This window comes from Glycine max, chromosome 1 (assembly GCF_000004515.6).
Source record: "Glycine max cultivar Williams 82 chromosome 1, Glycine_max_v4.0, whole genome shotgun sequence".
Lineage (NCBI taxonomy): Eukaryota > Viridiplantae > Streptophyta > Magnoliopsida > Fabales > Fabaceae > Glycine > Glycine max.
This window is the reverse complement of record NC_016088.4, coordinates 39,572,327-39,595,659: the sequence shown is the minus strand read 5'-3', so window position 1 is coordinate 39,595,659 and position 23,333 is coordinate 39,572,327. Positions and strand designations below refer to the sequence as shown.

General features: G+C 36.9%; 1 pseudogene; it reads right to left on the bottom strand.

Moving 5' to 3' along the window:
• The window catches only part of LOC100776090 (auxin transporter-like protein 4), a 73,557-nt pseudogene that overhangs the window by 12,143 nt on the left and 38,081 nt on the right, over positions 1–23,333 (bottom strand).

Sequence of the window (23,333 nt, the reverse complement as noted above, 5' to 3'; positions counted from 1 at the left end):
GAAAAAGGAAAAGGAAATCTTTGAAAAGGAATAGAGGTTTTATATAGACCATGTCGATATAAAGAGAAAGAGTTTTTCAATGCGTGTGTATATAGAGAAAAAAGTTTTTTTTTCGCGTATATGAACGTAGGTGTACAGAGAAAAAAGCTTTTCTCATAGATAACGATGGATGTATAGTTTTTTGCAAACATGCATAAGAAAAAATGAAACAAAAAGAAAAGAGAAAGAAAGACCTCGAAGGTTGGCATGTTATGGTCGTAGGAAGCACAAATCATTCGTAGAGAGCAAACGTATCTTTTGGAAACAAGAAATTGACACTAAGAGTTTATTTTCCAAAATAACCGAGATAGGAATGGATGGATTCATTGAACCAATGAAAGAACATGATTTGGAAACGTTGGGTCTACTTACGTAAATCCCAAGCCTTAGTATCACAATGCCATAAACTGGATGCTTAAGTACCCACCTAGCTGTATGCATGACTAATTTTGCACGTTGTTTCTAAATCATCATTGTTACGCGTGCCTCATGGAAATAATATGGGAGTTTAACTCAAAACCGACACCCTGACACATGAATTTGTTTTGCCCCAAATATCAAAATCGGGCACGCACGATGAAAAGACCATGTTAAGACACAACCTTAAGCTACTTTGAACCTTGGCCCATGAAGAGAATCCTCATCCTTTCCCCTGAAGAAGAGGACAGCAGAATCTCCTCAAGGGAGAGCGAATAACGAATGCTAAAACCCGAATTCCCAATCAAAGATCGAAAAAAAAGGAAGAAATGAAAAGAAAGAAAAGAAAAGGAAAAGAAGGATTCCCGATCAAAGATCGGAAGAAAGTAAAAAGGAAAAGATCGGAGGAAAACAGAATAATTCCCGATCAATAAAGGAAACCAAGAAAGAGAACAGAAGATCTTCAGACTAGATAAATTTTTGGCGAGGTAAATGACCGCCGGCAAAGGGAAAACCCATTTTGAAGTGGTTCTTGCTTTGGGATTGCCATTCAAGGTCGCTCCCGACTGGCAATGTCCCGCCCCACATAAACAAAGAGGAAAAGACCGAAACATCCAGCTTCCTCTCCAAAAACACTACCCTCGAGAAAATCCTATTGATTCGTGATCGCGCGTGTAATCTTTTAGTTCGATAGGAAATCATGTGCAAAATAAAGTCATGGTGCAGCTATGGTTTGGAATTAGGGTAAAACACTTACCTGTGTGAGTTTTTTATACACCATGAGTGATTTTATTCACAGTTTCAGTTTGACCCGACGTTTCCCTTGAATGTTCATTTTAAAGCTAAACGTTGACATCCTACCCTTCATTTTCGGTTACAAGGAAAACTATTTTTGCATAAGCATATTGTTTCTCTAAAATATGGTGCTCTCGTGAATGATTTATTTTTCCTTGCTAAAGCATGTTCGCCTTTTAGGTGAAAGAACCCGGTGGATCATTCGGTCCCACCATAAAATCTGATTCGGAGCCCCATGAATTGATTGCAATTCATGCATCCTCCACCATCGAGTCCGGAGCCCCACGAATTGATTGCCTAGCGTTTTTCGTGCATCCTCCACCATCAAATCTTATTTGGAGCCCCATGAATTGATTGTCATTCATGCAACCTCCACCATCGAGTCCAGAGCCCTACGAATTGATTGCCTAGCACTGTTCGTACATCCTCCACCATCAAATCTTATTCGGAGCCCCATGAATTGATTGCCATTCATGCATCCTCTGCCATCGAGTCTGGAGCCCCATGAATTGATTGTCTAGCGCTATTCGTGCATCCTCCACCATCAAATCTTACACGGAGCCCCATGAATTGATTGCCATTTATGCATCCTCCACCATCGAGTCCGGAGCCCCACGAATTGATTGCCTAGCGCTGTTCGTGCATCCTCTACCATCAAATCTTATTCGGAGCCCCATGAATTGATTGCCATTCATGCATCCTCCACCATCGAGTTCACAGCCCCACAAATTGATTGCCTAGCGTTGTTCATGCATCCTCCACCATCAAATCTTATTCGGATCCCCATGAATTGATTGCCATTCATGCATCCTCCACCATCGAGTCTGAAGCCCCACGAATTGATTGCCTAGCGCTGTTCATGCATCCTCTATCATCAAATCTTATTCGGAGCCCCATGAATTGATTGCCATTCATGCATCCTCCACCATCGAGTCCAGAGCCCCACGAATGCCTAGCGCTATTCGTGCATCCTCTACCATCAAATCTTATTCGGAGCCCCATGAATTGATTGTCATTCATGCATCCTCCACCATCGAGTCCGGAGCCCCACGAATTGATTGCCAAGCGCTGTTCATGCATCCTCCACCATTAAATCTTATTCGGAGCCCCATGAATTGATTGCCATTCATGCATCCTCCACCGTCGAGTCCGGAGCTCCACGAATTGATTGCCTAGCACTGTTCGTGTATCCTCCGCCATCAAATCTTATTTAGAGCCCCATGAATTGATTGCCATTCATGCATCCTCCACCATCTTATTCGGAGCCCCATGAATTGATTGTCATTCATGCATCCTCCGTTATCAAGTACGGAGCCTTTGGTGAGGGGAAAATAGGGTTTTTTGTTATTTTCCCAATCGGTTCCTTCACCAAACATGTGTATACGTATATATTATGTTATTTTTGTTTGTTTGTTTGTTTTGTTTTGTGTTATACAGAGAAAGAAGAAGGAGAAACGGGAGTCACTTATTTCAAATCGTTTTGGGTTGGGACTATTGTGATTGAGATCAATTAAATTCCCATGATGGGCAAAGGATGACCTTCAGGAGGCATCATAGATTAATTACGGAAAAGGAATAAGACGGACGAAATCAGTGTTTTATCTTTGCTTTCCTCCTATCTCCGATAAAAGGTAAGTAAAGAGGGGCAACTGTCATACCCTAATTTCGTCCGTGGACCATTGTTTGATGGCATGCAACCTTTGCTTGATCGCTTCGAGGTACTTGGCACCCATTGTTGCACAATACGTGAAGTTTCATAACGTGCCAGAAGTCAAAAGAAAGCATTGTTGCACGATCCGTGAAGTTCCGTAACATGCCAGAAATCAAAAGGAAGCATTGTTACACAATCCGTGAGGTTTCGAAACATTCCAAAAGCCAAAAAAGGGATGATTACGTAATCCGTAAGGTTTCGTAACATTACAAAAGGAAAACTAGTATCGTTACGGAATTCGTAAAGTTCCGTAACGTTACGGAAAAAGAATCAGCAAAAAAAGGCAGGGGGTGTATTTAGTAAACAGGGGGTGTAAATAGCAACCAGGCCCACTTGGGCCTTCCAAGAAATTCCTCTAGAAGGCGGTGCCTTTTGGAGGAAGCAACCTAGCTCGCCTGGGCGAGCTGGGTGGCAAGCTTCTCCCTCTTTTCCCTATAAATAGGGGGAGGAGGGAAGAAAAAAAATTTTCAACCCTCCTGGTATCTGAGGATCACTTGAAATTAGTGAGAAAAATCGTTTCCGTGAAGAAAATCCAAGCCGAGGTGCTTCCGTAACGCGTCCGAGACGTTTCTGTAAGCAAATCCGTGAAGGTTTTCCTCTGTTCTTCATCCGTTTTTCGTTCTTCAACAGGTAAGTTTCCAAATCCGAGACTTTTAATTCATTTCTTGTTTTTTTTTTGCTTTCATCTTTATTTCGTTCAATTTTGGTTTCTTTTCTTCCGTTTTTAACGAGCTTTAACCAATCGTTTAAGCCGTTCTCTCGCCTAATAAATGATGAAATGAATTTCAACCGATCATTTGTATTGTAATCTAGTTTAATCACTATTAAAACAAAATCTAACCGATCGTTCACGCTGTAACCTCGGTTAAACCAAAAAAGGACAAAATAATAATAAAATAATAAAAATATCTTTAAATAAAATAATAAAAAAAATCAATCGGACGTTTTTCTTTGGAAGTTTCCTTGAATAAATTGACTAATAACCAAAGTGAAACTAAGGCTAAAATCAACTCACAAATCAAGCTTTGTCTGCAAAAATCACTGAAAACTGCTTTAGGGTCCAACGCCTTAAACGGTCCTCTTTGCTTTTACCGGTTAACATGGACCGTTCAAAAGCATAAAATCAACATGTAACTTTACCGCATTCGCGAGAACTACGTAGGTCTGATTTCCTCTTCGATGGAGGATACGTAGGAGCAAAAGCCCCGCTTTTGTTGACCTCGTGAGATGGTTAGAGGTCCAATGCCTTAGCTTTCTCACCAATTAAAATGGATCATTTTAAGGTCCAATGCCTTAAATGACCCCCTTCCAAGTAAAAAGAATCACTTGATTCGCCCCTTTTGAAAGAACTATGTAGGTCTGATTTTCTCTTCGATGGAGGGTACGTAGGAGCAAGAGCCCCGCTTTTGTTGACCTCAAAAATAAAAAAAGGAAATAAAAGTTTAGATACATAATTTCACACAATTCTAATCTAAGGCTGTTGTCCTTTGGGACAAACGTGAGAGGTGCTAATACCTTTCTCAAACGTAAAGATAACTCCTGGATCTGGAATATTCTTCATGACCGGTTTCCTTTGGTTTTTCTAACGTTTTCCTTTCAATAAACGTTGGTGGCGACTCCGCACATTTTCCTCCTATGGAAGACGCATCCGTGAGCCTCGCCTCGCTCGCCCGCAAAAGGGTAGGTTGCGACAATGTTGTTGATGTTGTCCTTACTGGAAATAGTCTAGTTGAAATCAATGCAGTCAAACAACAACTTCATGATCAGTTTCACATCAAAGATTTAGGTGATTTAAAGTTTTTCTTGGGCTTTAAGGTTGCACGATCTAAGACTGGCTTGATTTTGAATCAGAGAAAGTATTGCTTAGAATTACTTTCTGAATTTGGTCTTACTGGTTGCAAACCAGCCATTGCTTAGATTGAACTCTGATGAGGGAGATCTTATAAAGGATGTCACTTCTTTCAAGAGGCTTATTGAAAGACTTCTTTACTTAACCAACACCCGACCAGACATTGATTTTGCTATGCAATAAGTTAGTCAATTTGTTTCCAAGCCTAGAACTCCTCACTTACAGGTTGTCTTAAGAATTCTGAGATATTTGAAAGGTGCTTCGGGCTTAGGTCTTTTTTATCCTATTGATAATGACCTGAAGATTCAACTTTTCTCTGATTCTGATTGAGCTAATATGACATTTTATCATAAATTGGATATGAATTTAATAATAGAAAGATATGACCTTAAAAGTGTTGTTCTTACAAATAGAAAAATCTATTTGTGTATAATTCATTTTACGAGAGATAAGAAGAGAATAAAATAAAAGTATAAGATAAAATGAGAAATATGATTATAAAACGAGTAATAATATAATAAAAAGAGATAAAATCCCATTAGTTATAGAAGGTATAATAGCTCTTAAAATTACGCAATTTCATTTTTTATGAATTTAATGAACAAAACAGAGAACAAAATGATAGCTTGTTTGACTTGGGTTTTACCTGGTGAATGAGCATGAGGATGACGGCGGCGTCATGAAAGCCATTCTTTGGGAGGAGAGAGAATGCATTGGAGTTGTCAAGGAGCTCATCACCGAATGCCCAATAAACGGCGACGGCGAAAGGAATCGTTAGAGTGAAAACTTACAAAGTGGCCAGACAGTAGATGGATTTGAACTTTCGGGGCTGCCTCATGGCATGCATAATCTCCCTGCAACATTATTATGCACAAAAGATCTAGGAAAAATAATCACAACAAAAGTCGATATAGAAGCTTCTAAATAAAAATAGAGAGCAATAAGTTTTCAAATAATAATATCATTAGTTTCTAAAAGTAAAATATTAATGCACATAGCCACAAACATAAACCGTAAAATCTTCAGATCTATGTTTAAAAGGAAAATGAGGGTTAATTTTGGATCTTACTAGACAAATTTGTATTCACGTTTATTTAAAGATTTTTATGTTGTTAAAAAGTTGCTACTTAAGGCTTTTGATTTTATATTATACTTTTGTGTCATGAACTTGAACACTTTCGTGGAATTAATTACAATTAGAACTTTGTGTAGGTTGGGAACAAAAGTCAAAAGATACAATATGAACCAATCATCCAATAAAACTGCAATTTTTCACAATCCTAAGTTTACTTAATTTAGAAAAGAGAGAGAGGTATAGTAAGAAAGTAGAAAATGAAGAACATTCAAATACAAAATATTCCCAGATATAAGGGGCGATGGAAGTATCACTTTTCTAGCCAAAAGTAGTAAAATAAGAGAAAGTGGGTTTTGCATGATTTTGTTTTTTGAGCAGATCTCTAAAACCGATAGAAATGACAAAAGATGCAAATAAAAACCTTTTAGAAAAACAGATAAAAACATAGTGAAGGAAGACAGAGGATAGATGATAATGCTGCTAAGGAAAAGGTAAACTTACACAGTCACAACATGTCATCCAAACGTGTAGAGTATGTTAGTGGCTCCAGTGAAGTAAAGTATTAGCTTTGTTGGACCTGAGTGTGTCACACTTTCTACCTGCAAACATGATTTGAAAGACGTTGAATATCATAAAACATAATAATTGACTATTTGTTTAGTTGTTTCAATACAATTATGGTATATCACAAAAACTGTTGCTAACTTGCTATAGAAAACTGTTATGTTTCTAGTATTTGAGGCCTAGAGTCCTCCTGAAAGAGAGATAAAGGAAAGGAAAATTTTTATTGTTATTGCTTGCATTTCTATTACATTCTTGATTCTTATATAGGCACCCAAATGCTAAGATGATTATTCTTTCCTCAGCAGGTCCTAAGGTGCAATAACAGACTTGATAACAAAATGAAGATCCTGACAGACAAGATATCCTCCCTATCTAATGAGAACCCGCCAACTTAGCGCTTAGGATCAGAATTGGTTACGAAATCTTCCTGCTTGTTTTCCTTTTGGCTCTGTGGGTAGTGTTTGTCTCCTCCTTGTCTAATTGCAGTCCCACAATGTTGTGTTCTTGTGTGCGCTGCATCATAACATTTCCTGACCCATAAAAAACACCTTGTCCTCAAGGTGTTGGGCTTCAAGCCATGGCCTCAAAAGTCAAATCGGGATCCCAACACTACTAGAAAAAATGGATTTTAAGTCGGTTATTAAGCCCATGTCACGACTGTTTTCAACTGTCGTTAAAGCCGACGTCGTAAAATGTATCAGACAATTTACGATAGTTATAAGAACCGTCGTTGTAGGTTCTGAATACTAAGATGGTTCAAAATAACCGTCTTAGTATGTGGTAAAAATTATGACGTTTCATTAATAACCGTCTTAAAGTCTACAGATTATTTCGGGATACTAAGACGGTTCCGAGGACCGTCTTAGATTCAAAAAGCCATATTTTACATTTTAAGGCGGTTTTTATGACTGTCTTTGTATGAACATAATTTTACGACGGTTGTAGGAAACCCTCGTAGATGGCATCAAGACTGCAACATACTAAGACATTTTGCGGGAAACTTCTTCGTATGTGTTGCCATTTTACGACGGTTATGGAAACCATCTTTGTATGTCTACATTATGTTGTCATTTTACGATGTTTATGAGAACCGTCTTTGTATGTCTATTTTTTTTTATTTTTTTCGTTTTTTGATGCTTTTTTTTTTACGTTGGTCTCTAGTACCTATAAATTAAATAAGACGCACATAATGCCAACCAAAAGCATCATCATGATTTTCAATATTTATATAATCATTTATGTACATATGACAAGTGTGAAAATATTGGACCATTAATTATAGAAATAGATTTGAAATGTATCCTCACAAACATACAAATAAAATGCATCTTACAAGCAAATAAATGGGATCAAGATTCCTGGTATACATTTGAAATCTAAATGTTTATACAGAATCAGATTTTTACTACTATGAATTCTTACATGCATTTCAATTACTTATGTAACAAGTGACCAAGAGCACCATCCAGAAATTAAGGTATTTACCCTATGAGTGTGCTGCTACCTCCCCAACATCAGCATAGTGAGCACATTGATGTGGCAAATGCAAAAAAAATGACAACTTTTTTTAGTAAAAATGAAAAACTGAATTCATCAATTTTAAAATGAAAAAAGTAAGACAAACATTGACTAAAAATATAGAAATCATAGACACTTTTTTTTTTTTGCCTTAGGAGCATTTTTTTAACTTGTAAGATAAGGATTACCTTTTAACAAGATCAGCAGGTAGAGCTTGCTCACTCAAAACACAATCCTTTTCAAGTTGATGCACAAGAGAAATTGACAAATTGAGAAAGAGACACATGAACCTGGTAAGCTGAAGTTGATGCACCAAACACAAAACCAGGAAGTACGAAGATCATATCTAATCAAATGTATCCTAATTACACGATAGTAGGAATGAAATCTGAACAATAGCATCAAATGACATGCATCCTACATAAGTCCATGCAAATTGAATACCCTTTTTTGAATTAATGATCCTCTAATGTATCCAACATACAAAGTTGCAACCATAATTGTTCTAATTCTTTGATGAAAGCACAGGAAAAATGTAGTTGTACATAATACAAATCAAATTTAGCAACTGCTTTTCCTAAAAGTTAAAAAGTAAGTTGCCCATTTCTGCCGAACTGTTGTGATGGCCTCTACGTCTAACGGTGATCCATCAAAAAACCACTACAAAATTAACATTAGATAAAATTATTAGTAACTTAAGAGATATTAACCAAAGTTACAATCGTAACTCCATGCATTATGTTTACCTTGTGCCAGTCATCCTTCAAACTCGCAGTCACGATGCACCACATCCAATGCATCACATAATATCCGCACTCAAACCCTCCACTTTGAACATTACTCTACATATAACATTTTTAATGGTTACTTAACATTCAACACTTAAAGATGTACAAACGGTTCATTACAAACAGGTCCTAATTACCTTGGGTTCAACCCACCTAGGTGCACCTTGATTAGACATGCCTTGAAAAGAATTGGTTATTGTCTTTATTGCACTAGTTAAAAAAAATAGCATATATATGACAACCATTTTTGCTGTATATGTAACAACAATTACCAACTGATGCCATGATTTGTATATTTGAATAGAACCTGTTAATTGCGCCTTTGATGTAAATATCAGGCTTCTTCCTCAGAGAACAAAACCAAACGATCGTGTTTTCCCTTGGGTGGAGAACAAATAGTTGCCGATGTGCCCTGAATTGGACAATTATAATAACATAATTGTACAACAAAAAAAAAAGACCTAAATTCGAAGAACAATTGAACTTACTGATGCAAGTAAGCTCCTAAATACAACTGCCTTTGTGATTCCTTGAACCATGTTTCAATGTATTGTTGGCATTGTTGACGTCTTTCCTTAGCATTTTGCATAGATTGAGGCTCCAGAAAACCATACAGTGACTGATTAGCTTTGCTTCTACCGCACTCATTCATAAATCTATTTGGAAGACAAGTCATGATTATTTTAAATGTTTTACATTTAAAAATAATGGTTATTAGGTAATCAAACATAAAGGTTGCAGGAAAATGACTTACATGGTCCACAACTATAGTATCGCTATGTTTAAACACTTGTCACCTGATATTATTTCCGCTAGATCTACATGTGTGATGTAAAATTTTGCCCCAATATCAGGAAGTCCAAATTGGCTCGCCTCCCACGACACTTCCACTGGATTTTGGTACACATAAAACAATATCTTCATCAACTCTCCCAATGGATCGGATTCACCTGCAAGCTTTGCATCACTACTATGTTCATCTGGCTTCCGCACATTAAGGTCTGAATCCTAAATGGTATCAGAAAATAAGTATTAAATTTAATCAACAACTTAACAAATATTACAAGTGTGTATTCAAATGACAATTTGGCAGCTGGATTATTATATTACTTACATAAGATAAAGGTTTCACTAGATGTCTAGGCCATCCAATGAATGAGTTCACGACGTCCCTGACATACTGAATCTCTGAAGTAGGTAACGGGACAATGGCTTCACCATCGTATACAGTGTCAACACACACCCTTAGTACATCATCTCCATAAGCAACAGTGTGTATCGTGCCACCTACTCCAAAGACCTTTCCCCCTGCCACCAGCTGTGTACTGTCACCACAAACAATGTATAAGCCCATACTACATGTATCAAATGTAGACCGCTCGTTACCAACAACATTATTAGCAGCTTCAGCACAACTCTCTTTCGTGCTAACACGTGCAACAAATATGTCAGGGTTAGACGGTCTTGGGGGAGCTGACTGTTGCGTATGAATTTGGGATAATTCAGTCTTGATCGCATCCAACTCCATTTTCATCTTGTCCATACAGTCTTTGTTCTCATCTTCTACCTCTTTCTTCACTTCTTGCTTAATAGTTTGTATGATTTCAACCAATCTTTCGGCGGTGATCGCAGGCGAAGAACTGTGGGACGCACAGGAAGCATGTCCAAAGTAGCTGGTTATGGTCACACCATGTCCACCAACACGAACACGTCCAGGATGCTCTGGACGGCCAATGGCAGTGTTCAGGATGTCTTGACGACCATGTGGGACTAAAGCTCCTTGTTTAGCTTGTTCTTGTAATTCATCCTGTGACATTGACAACAAATTAACTCGTTATTATGGTTACAAATTACAATTTATAACTGTGGAATATATTCAACTTACAATTTTGTCTGCAATTTCTTGAGCTGCTGTAGATGTCATTTGCCCAAATTTGTTTGTCCTAGCCTTTTTCCACTTCTCATGTCTCGCAATAGGGGAATGGAGGGTCGACGACCATATCTGCATTTTGACTATTGTCACCTTCATTCAGTCTTGACTTTGTTTTCTCGGCCATTAATTTTTTTTCAAGCACATCGTAGCCTCCACGAGAGAGTACGTGGGAGATTCATTGAATTTTTGAATTTCATGTGCTTTTTTGCGTATTCCCTGTCAGCATTTTCAAATACAACTAAAAAAATAGACATTAACAACTAAATTACGTAACTAAAATGTTCTGTAAAAAGATTAAAATTTAAACCTTCCAAGTAGGGGTCTGTCGAGTCTTTGCAAATTCTTCCCATGTATTTCGATCAATACCATACTTAGTAGATGGATCCTTGTTTTGTTCATCGTCATTCTCAGCATATACATATTTGGTTGTCAGGGAGGACTTAAATTGCCTCCATCTGGTCCCAACGGTGGACATAACCTTCTTTTTTGCAGTTAAACCTTCAGGGATGTCAAATTTGGCCAAAAATAATAAATAGACAAAGTTAAATTTGTTACTGCATAGACCACATTTCCACCTCAATTAAATAATATATATACCAGCCACTAGAAGGTTGCAAGCTGCTTATAAAAAGTTGACAGAACAGTCTGGTGTACCTATACCAACCTATCTTAAAGAATTAAGGGAAGTGCAAACAATTTTCTCTTATGCTTTTAAGCTAATGCAAACAATTTTAGACTTTGGCAAACCACACTTTTTTGGTCTTAATGTTTTTCATAATCCCTATTTTCTTTTCATCTCTTCCAGACTGCAGTTGCAAGTGAGAGGAAATTACTGCTGTACATTACTAAAAACTACATATATGGAAGCATTTTTCCCTTGGAAAAAAATGGATTTCTCGTATTAATTAATAAAGTGAAAACGACCTTTTTCTCTCAATTTTTTTGGGGGAAGGGGGTATATAAATAAATATAGTACAATTTGCAAGTTTAAAAATGTAATTTAGTTGCAGTACAAAGGGTGAGATTAAAAGTGACACACAAAGATTCACAACAAAATAACATGGATCCACCTCTGCAGAAAAAGAAAAACACTCCACCAACTATATATTTAATAATCTAATGTAAGATATGTTGCAGGGTGTATGTTTCATTGTTTTTATCGTTTGACCCACTGCACTGCATCTGTTTCTACATCATCATCATCACCCACACACATCATGCTAACTATTCCCACTCCACCAAAGGGTAATTTGGTAGTGGTGGGTGTCTTATCATCCTTTGCATATGATTAGAAGTGGGCCATGCTACAGGAGTTATTAACTTAGATAAAGCATATTTAGAAATTTGTTCTAAAATTACATTTGAAATAAAATTTACTTTTTAAAATTAGTTTGTCATTTTTGCCTAACATATGAATTATGGACAGAGATGGATGCAGTGGGGGTCAGGCATGGGCCTTCCCCCTCCTTAAATTTTTTTATAACTGCTATATGTAATATTTTTGGGTATTGGAAACCCCCTACCCCCAGTTCATGTTGCCCCCCTCTTCTTATGAATTGGGTTAAACAAGTAGAGGGCATGCTTCTGTTTACAAATCCCAGTAGCTCACTTATCAAACTTGTTCAAGTAATAAAATATTGGATTCAACTACAGCTTCTTAAAGTAGCTTACTGGTTGTTGGTATTTCCGTGTCTAAATCAAAGAAGAAGAAGAAAAGAGAGAAGAAAATAACAATACTCTTAAATTAATGGCTCCTGGTATTTTTGAGTTTGTTTGCTTCAATTTCCCTGCTTCTAACTTCCCTCTATTTTCCTAGGAAAGCTTCGGAGTGGGTGGTAGGGGGTTAAAAGAAAATTAAGAGAAAGGTAGTTTTAGGAAAAGTAAAAGTGAAAGTAAGGTTAATAATTAATATAAATGTAAGTCGGGGGGGTGTTTGCATTAAATGTTAAAGTGTTTTATGTATGGGTGATGCTGGAATATTAATTACCCAGCATTAGCAACCCGTTTTTCTTTTCTTTGTTTATTCAAAGTGTGAGGGGGCTGAGGAGGTTGCTAGGAGGAACATGTAGCCCGCAGCTCTGGTGTTAATATTGACATAAATGTATCAAATCAACAAATATAAATAAAAGAATAGCATTTCAGTTGCTATAAATGCTGATTTAAATAGGCTTGTGTGTGTGTGTGAGAGAGAGAGAGAAAGAGGGAGTTTTCTCTTTTTGGTATAATGAAAGTAATAGAAATTTGAATTTCTGATTCCATTCACATCCAAAGCTCTTATACAATTTATCAATTGTAGTGGCTTAAATGGCTTGAGTTATAGGAGTGTGTAGCAACTTGTGTTTTTTTTTTCAGACCAGCTGTTGTAGTTTTTTGTGAAACAAAAAAAATACACAAGTTTATTTCATAACAATGAAATTGGACTGTTAAATTGAATTTCTTTATTCTTTATGAATTTAGCTCCTCTAATTAAAGCATGGACTGTACTTTATAAAACAAAATTACAGAGTAATAACTATTGATTATACAATCAATAGTTAAAAAAGTAATGGGCCATTTTCAAAAGAAAAGTAAAATCTTAGTACACCTTTTCACTTCTCTAGAGGTTAACATATTCCTACTTCAAAGGATTTCTCCTTTACGTAATTACTTCATATGCATTCTTGATTGAGCCCATTTGTCTAAGTCCAACAAGCCTTTCTTAACTCCTATATCCTCAACATTTATGATCTACCTTTGTGATGCCACCCTATTTTGTTAGGTAATTAGTTTTCAATGGTTGATTTCCTAGTCAATTATTATTTCTATACAATTTATCCATGATTTATATTTCAAAAACTATATTTTAAAGGAATCAAATATGTAATTTATATACTTTTTAAATAAAATTTGGAATCCCAAATCAAATTAATATAATATTCTAATAATGCGATAAGGATTAAGTTGCCTAACACAAGGAAGAAAGTATATGGCAAAAAGGTTAATTTGTAAATTCATTATTTCTATTAAAAATTTTATGGGAAGCTAATGCTTAAAAATGGGTAAGGATTTATTAAGTATCGTCCAAAGTTTTAAAAAGTCTTTTTCATTAGTGTTTAAATCCATGTGCTAAAATAATGTCGTAGCATTAAACAATTCAACGTTTTCAAAATATTTGTGATTTTTTTAAAATTAAACATAATTTAACTCTCTTCTTATGTCTTTTTATGGCTAATAAAGTCAAAGTAAAAGAAGACATTAAACTAACAAAAAAAAAATTTCTCTCCACTTTATTAATATCCCTGCATGTTGCAGGACATTAACTTGCTAATGTTGTGTTGCACTAGTGCAATGTCATATGTGAGTGTGTCAATTGGTTCGAGATAAGGATATGGACAATTTAAGTCAAAATATAGATGGCTTCTTGGGTGGATCAAAGGGTCATGAGGTAACACTATTTTCCTAAGTTTTCATTCCCATTAACACATCATAGAGATGTTGGTTCAGCGTCTTCGACAAATAAAACGCAAAACTCTTCGATGCAGCAAATAACCATTCCAAAACAACAACCAGTATTCCGCACAAAATATGAGATTGGTTGCTAAACTATAGCAGTCAATGTTCAGTAGCTTACAAAGTAATTGTTCAACAGCATATGTATAATCCCACCACTTCTAGAATAGTATTTCATTGTTTTATTATATTTAATTTTTTAAAACAATATTGTAGTTGTTATATCATAAATAAATTTCATTAAGTACTTTTAATTTTAATTATTTTTTTATTTTGTTCTCAATGTATATAACTAATAGTCTACGATCTATTTAACTTTTTTGGCTTGCACTTTTATTTAATGTCTATAAATAAGACTTATTTTCTATCAGCAACCCATAATAATTTATGGATTCATCCCAGGGAAGACATGACTAGACATCTAGTTTCACAATACCAGATTTCTCAAAACATTTTATTCTGCAGATAGATGCATTCAATAAAGGGTTCAGGACTGTTTTGCTGCATGAAGGCCATCCAGTAGCTTTCCTGTCAGGCTTTATCAGAACAATCACAAAATAAGTCATACCTTATCTCCTGCAGGCCACTTGCAAATATTACTAATTACCACAAAGGTATTCACGCCACCATTGTCTCTGACCAGGAAGACATTTTTTGGACTGGATTGACAATGTTTCTTATCAGCTACAATTGGACCCCCACCCCCACGGTGTCGCATCCATCCAATATTTCATGTCTCTCTCCCAAAGATGGGTACATCTCCCTATGAGAGATTGATCTCTGCTATTATTCTTGTTTCTAATTGCAAGTTTTCTTTCCTCTTGGTTCAGTAACCATGATAATTCAGATTGAGGAAGAGGAGCGATATTCAATACTAATCTTATTCAATACTAATTCATTTGGGAGCGATATTCAATACTAATCTAATTGCAAGTTTTCTTTCCTCTTGGTTCAGTACAACTGCCAAGTTTGCTTTCCTTGCAGTCCACCACCACATGAAGAGAAAATTAAAGGCACACAAAGTGACAAACAGAGGAGAGGTCGTTTTCTATATATTCTGGATTCAACAATAGAATAATCGAAAATGTTCACAACCATTTACCCAGTTAGAATGTTCTTTTCACACTAGCAAGGCCACATTGCTGCTATTGTTCTTTCTTAAACTCGTGACCAAACTAGTCATAATACCCGTAACTTAATACTTTTCAAGAATACTGCTTAAATGTTCATAGGTACAGTATATTGTATATTGTATGAGTATTTTTTAAATAATATAAAAACACATTTTGTAATTGAAATGAGTACAAATTTAAACCGCCATAAGCTGAAACGATGTGGTGCATCTTATATATATTTCTTAGAATTGAGTTCTGAGAAGAAACTAAGATCGACGATTTAATTATTCATTTGGTTCTTATATATATTTATATAATTTTAAAATTTTGGTTTCTAGTTCCTGTATTCATACTTTTTAAATCTGTTTTAGTATCCATAAAGACTAAAACAGATTAAATAGTGTAAGTGTAGGAAGTAAATCATAAGAAAATATGTAACTATAAGATGAAATGAGAAATTAAATCAATTATGTTTTGTACATAGCCATTTTATTTTGTAGCACTCTAAGACCCTCGTGGATAGTGGACATGATGATGTTGAAGCCATGACAGGGTCTGACTGAATGCTCAAGTTGGCTTCAATTCAACATCACTGTGGGAAGCACAAATGGGCACTCCCTAATTCTCAAGATAAAAACAAAAAAAGACCATGACAAAAGCTGCACTATGAGTGAAGGAATGAAACCCCATTGCAAATTGCAGGAGCACTGAACAAACTACAAAAGACATGCCTTACATGCCGAATCACATTGGTACAAAACAACTTAGGGGAGGAATTGCCAATAATCTTATAATTACTAATTAGAGGGACTTTCATGTTACAAGTTGCTTCTTGGCATGATGAAATGTTTCATTTTAAGATGAAAATTTTGCACCGGTTGGACCCTCCAAGCACAGCACTTTGACATGTGGAGAGCCCCTCCACAATAATGATTGAAGCTAACGAATAAAAGCATAATAATACTACTATATCGTTTGTTTTGTTTTGTCAGACCCTTTCTTTGGGCTCTATAGTTGTGTCAACTTATTTTCTCCACAATCTACCAATAAAAACCCCTCCAATTCCCTTGACTTTTTTTAAAGCTCTATTTTTCGTCTCTTTCATTTCACCAATCCAACGAGGCGATTTAACATCATACAAATATCAAAGCTTCCTCTTAATTTTTTTTCTCTCGTTAACAATCTGCCCCGCAAGTTCCAAATTGCAAGGCTTGATGCAAAGTTGACTTGCTACCATACCTGAAGATAGATAGATATTCTGGCCACGATTTGACAGTTATTTATATTGCCATGTACGTGTATCTTACTCATCGTTTCAGCTTATGGCGGGCACTAGATGCTCTCGCCCAATTGTTTGGTACTGATTGGGTACTCACTACTACTACTACTCACGATTTTAACATGTGCTACCCAACCACCAATCTTCCCTTAGTGTGCTAGCTAGCTACTATCTTTTGCAATATCTACAAAAATTTTGAACTGATCTATACTTTCCCCAAATCAACTGACATCAATAATTTCTGCTGTTCAAAGTAAGTCTGTAACTATAATAAATTATTGTTGTCTGCATTGTTTTGTATTATTCATCACACGGTGTTGGATCCAATTAGATGATATTTCATTAGGGACAAATTATTTTTAAAGTAAATCAATCAAAATTTATCTTTAAAACTAAATTAAAAGTTAAAAATGAGTTATTTTAAAAATAATGTCACCTTAAAAAGAAATGTTCCTTCGAATCCTTTGGATTGGTACATATTTTTTTGTTTTGCTTACATGTTACTTTAAAATTAAAATTTTAAAATAAAATAGAAATTATTTTACGTTCTCTATTTATTTTACGTTCTCTGTTTTGCTTACATGTTACTTCTAAATACTTTGGAATAAGTTACTCCAATAATAAATATCTAGTTACCAGTTTAGCGTACTTACCAAAATGTCATCCCATACAAGAACTTTTAGAGTTTCTGGGACATCCTTCCAAGTAGTATGAACGATAGGGATTTTCTCCCGTGCCACTACCCCCAGGTAACTATGAAATTTTTCTTTATGAGGGCCAGATCCTCTACCAGTAGAAGGGTTGACATGGACAGTTGGTCGTGGTTGATCTAAGCTTTTGGCAGTCAACCTTCGCATCCTGGTAGTTTGTCTAGTCTTCTTTTTTGTGGTTTCCGTAGGAGAATCTGGTGGTGGCGGGGACCTCGGGGATGTTGCCATGCCTGCATAGAAATACAGAAATTAATTAAGCCAACTAAATTACCACAACATACATGTATCAAATAGTAATGAACTACAAATAATAAGAAATTTAAAATGACAATGGATAAGGTAGACAAAATGGTGTTATATACCGCATTCAAGTAGATGTATTTTCCCATAAACCTTCGTCATGATCGATACGATTTGCATATACATCATCCTCCTCATTTTCATCATTTATGGCAGGCATTTCTGTGGAGAAGGTTGGCATGTCGTTAACATCAAGGGTTGAAGCATCAATATCAGGAGAGATACCAATTGTTTTCCCCTGAAGAACAACTGACCATCTTGAGTCGTTGGGATCTTCAACATAGAACACATGTCTTGCTTGTGCTGCCAGGATGAATGGCTCATCCTTATAACCAATCCTTTGAAGGTCAACCAAAGTAAACCCCATTTTGTCTTGTCAGACACCTGCATTTCCATTAACCCATTGGCACTTGAAAATAAGCACTCTAAATTCACCATAATCAAGCTCCCAAATTTCCTTGATTAGTCCATAATAAGGCACGAATGCTCGAATAGGATGGTTATCTACAACACTACTAAAGTGGTCCGAATGAGCATCAATGGTGACTCCACTGTTTTGTACAACACTGTGATCATCCTGCGATTTTGTGTAAAATGAATAATTGTTGATATCATACCCCTTCCAAGTGAGGACATTCAGATTAGGCCCAACAGCTAACATTGTTAATGTCTTAGAAGAAGTGTCAATTCCAAAAATTGTTTTTCTAAACCAATTAATGAAACTCCTATTGTGCTCTTGCAACACGCGCATCATATTCATGTTTGGGTGACAAGCTGCAACATATTCTTTGTGAGCATCTAAGTATGGTATAACTTCAGCAGTGTTGTTTAGTACATATAAATGCGCTTGTGAGACCTGTTCCCGATCCATGGTTACAACATTGAATCCTCGTGTACCCCTTCCTTGCCAGGTGGACTCGTGACGACTTTCAGGAAGACCAACAGGTGAACCATTTTGAATGTACTCAGAACAAAATTCAATGGCTTCTTCAGCCACATACCTTTCAACAATGCTTGCTTCGGGGCGATATTGATTCTTCGTATAACCTTTCAATATCTTCATGTATCACTCAACCGGATGCATCCAACGCAGATAAATGGGCCTGCACAACCGTATTTCTCAAACTAGATGAACAACCAAGTGAACCATTATGTCAAAAAATGTAGGTGGAAAATACATCTCCAATTGACAAATGATAATGGAATCCTCATTTTCCAAATCATCCAACTGCTTCAGGTCGATTACTTTGCTGCAGATGGCATTGAAGAAAAAACACAATCTAGTTATTGCAACCTTTACTTTGTCAGGCAATATACCCCGGATGGCTATAGGCAATAATTGTTGCATTAAAACGTGACAATCATAAGACTTCAAGCCAACCAATTTCATATCACTCACTGATACAAGGCTCTTTATATTTGAAGAGTATCCTTGTGGGACTTTGACATTTTTTAGACAATGACAAAAGCTTTTTTTCTCAGTCTTTGACATTGTATGAGATGCGGGCGGCAAATAAGTTCGAACACCTTTTGAAACTGGGTGCAACTGTTGTCGTATGCCCATCTCTACTAAATCTTGACGACATTTCAAACCATCTTTTGTCTTGCCTTTAATGTTTAGCAATGTCCCAACTAGACTATCACATACATTTTTCTCAGCATGCATAACATCTAAACAATGTCTGACATCTAAATCACACCAGTAAGGAAAATAAAAAAATATAGACTTTTTCTTCCAAATCTGGTTGTGGGACCCATCCTTTTTTTGCGTCTTCCCATATATAGTGACAATGCTCTTCACCCGATCAAAAACTTCATGACCTGACAAAGGAATCGGTGCACTGTCAAACTCAGATGTGCCATTAAATGCCTTCTTTATTCGCCTGTATAGGTGAAAAGCTTTTAAAAATCTTCGATGTCTTGTATACACTGTATTCTTTCCATGCTTTAATTGGATGTAACTTGTGTCTTTCTCACATATAGGACATGCGTGGTGGCCTTTGACACTATATCCACTCAAATTCCCATATGTCGGAAAGTCGTTAATGGTGCAAAAAATCATTGCACGCAACCTGAATGTCTCCTGAGTATTCCTATCATACACATCAACCCCTTCTACCCATAATTTCCTGAGGTCTTCAATCAACAGAGCAAGATAGACATCAATGTCATTTACTAGCTGTTTGGGATCGGCTATCATCATACACATCATTATGTACTTCCGTTTGATGCACAACCAAGGAGGAAGGTTGTAAATCATCAGCAAAACAGGCCAGGAACTGTGGTTGCAGCTCAAGTTCCCAAAAGGATTCATTCCATCGGAGGCGAGATCAACCCTTAGGTTTTTTGGGATCTTGTCCAAATTCCAGATACAACTCATCAATTGACTTCCATTGAGGAGAATCAGCAGGATGACAGAGCAATCCATCTTTAATCCTTCCATCAGCATGCCATGTTAGGTTTTTTGCGTCTTATGCATTAGCAAACAATCGCTTAAACCTTGGTATTACTGGCAGATACCAACACACTTTTGATGGACAATCTTTGTATGTGCTTGCATCAACACGTCAAACTTCACTTTGTAACGTGATGCTCCACATGTAGGGCAGCTGCGCATTTAAGCAAATTGATGTCTATACAAAATACAATCATTAGGGCAAGCATGTATTTTGTGGTATTCCATACCCACAGGGCATAATATCTTCTTTGCCTCGTAATGGTTCTTGGGTAATGTGTTATCTACAGGGAGCATATTCTTCAATAACAAAAGTAATTCGTTGAAGCTTCTGTCACTCCACCCAAATCTTGCTTTCAAATTCACCAAACCTAAGACCGCTGATAACCGTGTGTACTTTGTGCATCCCATATACAATGGAGTCGTAGAATCAGTATCTAAGCTTTCATAGTAAGGTGAATGTGCTTTCCTAAAACCCTCTTGTCCAAGATCACGTAGCATGTCTTCTATATGATCACCAACTTCTTCGTCAACTGGAGCAGTCGGCGGGGTTGATGACATTTGTGGTAATTCACCATGCCAAATCCATTTCGTATAATTTGGACTGATACCATCACATATAAGATGTGTTCTAATGTCATCCAAAGATTGTCTCATCCATTCAAACAATTAACACATGGACATAAGTATAGTCCACCAATGGGTGCTGCATTATGTTTGACAAATTGCAAGAAATCTTCAACTCCATTGTTATCCTCGTCACTTATGTGTGGTCTTGTCATCCAACTTTGATCCATTTTGGTGTACTGCCATAGCCCGCACATTAACCGATATGCATGTCAACCTCTCTTTTTCATAAAAAGGTATGACCCTTGTCACAACTTACCCTTTGGCGGGAGGGCGACGCGTGACTTGCGGGTGTGTCTTCCAAGAAAGGAATACGCGCAGAGTCGCCACCAACGTTTATTTGAGGAAAACGTCGGAAAAATCGGAAAAGACGTGATCTATGAACTTTAAGTGAAAGGTTCGGGAGTTGTATTTACGCATGGGGAAGGTATTAGCACCCCACGCGTCCGTCACAAGAGACGGCAGCCTTTAATTAAATGTGCAAACATGACTTCAATTTTATGTTCCCTTTTACGTCTTTATTTCTTTTTTATATTTTTTATCTTTTTGCGGTCGACGAGGGTGTTTCCCTTGCTCCTACGTATTCCTTAATTGCGATAAGGAAATCAGACCTACATAGTTCTTTGTGAACAAAGTGTTTGGTTAAGTTGTTTTTATCCTTTTTGCAAAATATGTTTTTATTGAATGAAAGGTCATTTAAGGCGTTGGACCATTAAACAATCTTTCGATTCTTTTGAAAAGAGAGAAGACATTAAGGCATTGGACCATTAATGAGCTCTTTATTTTTGAAAGAGGTAATAAAGTTTACATGTTGATTTTAGGCCTTTAGAAATCTACACTTAACCAATAAAAGCGGAGAAGACCATTTCAAGGCGTTGGACCTTTGAAAATGGCTTTTTTAGGCGATGACAAAAGTTTGGTTTATAAATTGATTTTAGCCTTAGTTTCACTTTGGTTATTAGTCGATTCGATCAAGAAAGAGAAATCCCAAAGAGAAACATCCGATTGCTTTTTTTGGTTTATTTTACTAAAAAATATTTTTTGATTATTATATTATTATTTTACCTCTTTTTGGTTTACAACGTGGTTATGGCATGACCAAACGGTCGGATTTCATTTTAACAGAAATTAACGGATATTACAATTCAAATGATCGCTGGAAATTTATTTTATTTTTTGATTAGGCAAAAAAATGACTAAAGCACGTCAAAAGGAGGTACGGAAAGTAAATGAAATGAAAATAAAAGCACGTGAAACAAATGAGGACCACTAAGGGTACATAGAATGAATTGAAAAGTTCGATTTCAGGAACTTACCGGTTGAAGACCGAAGAACGATGAAGAACGAACGAAGAACGTCGAAGAACGGTTGAACATCTTCGCGAGATCACCCACGGAAACGTTACGGAAGCGCCTCGGCTTGGATTTTCTTCACGGAAACAATTTTTTTCACTAATTTCAAGTGATTCTCGAATTACCAGGAGGGCTGAACATTTTTCCCTTTCACCTCTCACCCTATTTATAGGAAAATGGGGGACAAGCTTGCCACCCAGCTCGCCCAGGCGAGCTAGGATGCTTCCTCTAGAAGCAATCACCTTCTGGAGGAATTTTCTGGAAGGCCCAAGTGGGTCTGGTTGCTATTTGCACCCCCATTTTTACTAAATACATCCCCTTGCTCTTTTTTGGTGATTCTTTTTCCGTAACGTTACGAAACTTTACGAATTTCGTAACGATGCTTGTTTTCTTTCCGTAATGTTACGAAACCTTACGGATTACGTAATCATCCATTTTTTGCCTTTCGGAACATTACAGAACTTTACGGATTGCGCACTAACACTTCCTTTATTTTTCGGCATGTCACGGAACTTCACGGATTGTGCTACAATTCTTTCTTTTGACTTCTGGCATATCACAGAACTTCACGAATTGCCTAACGATGGGTGTCAAGTACCTCGAAGTGGTCAAATGAGGGTCGCATCCTAACAACGGATGCTCCCCGGACGAAATTAGGGTATGACAGTTGCCCCTCTTTACTTGTCTTTTATTGGAGATAAAAGGGAAGTAAAGATAAGACACTAATTTCGTTCGAGCGAAACACCATTCGGCCAATGAACCTCCCTGCCAGCGGAACCTACAAAAATTTGAAAATGATCAGTACTGACACATCATCTTGATACTGTCGAATTTGTTCCTCTCGGTTGATACAAGACGCAGAATGACCATAATTTGTCTATGTGTTTTGTTGGAAATGATCGAGCCTGGGCGGCGAGATACAAAATGACCATAATTTGTCTCTGCATGCCACCGGACACGATCGCCTCTGGATGGCGAAAAGGTGCACGAAATGACCATAATTTGTCTCCACCCACCTCTCGACTTAGTGTTTTTGAATGACAAAGGGCGCAAAATCTGTCTCTGCGTGTTTACCCACTCAGCTTGTTCCCGAATGATAAAGGGCGCAGAATCTGTCTTTGCGCGTTTACCCACTCAGCTTGTTGTTCCTGAATGATAAAGGGCGCAAAATTTGTCTCTGCGCGTTTACCCACTCAGCTTGTTATCATGCTTTGAGTCTTATAGATAGCAAAGGAAAGTTTTAAATGGATAACCACTCGGGTATCTCCGCATGTCACGTGACTCCAGTGTCAGTATGACAGAAATTGTCTGCGCGGA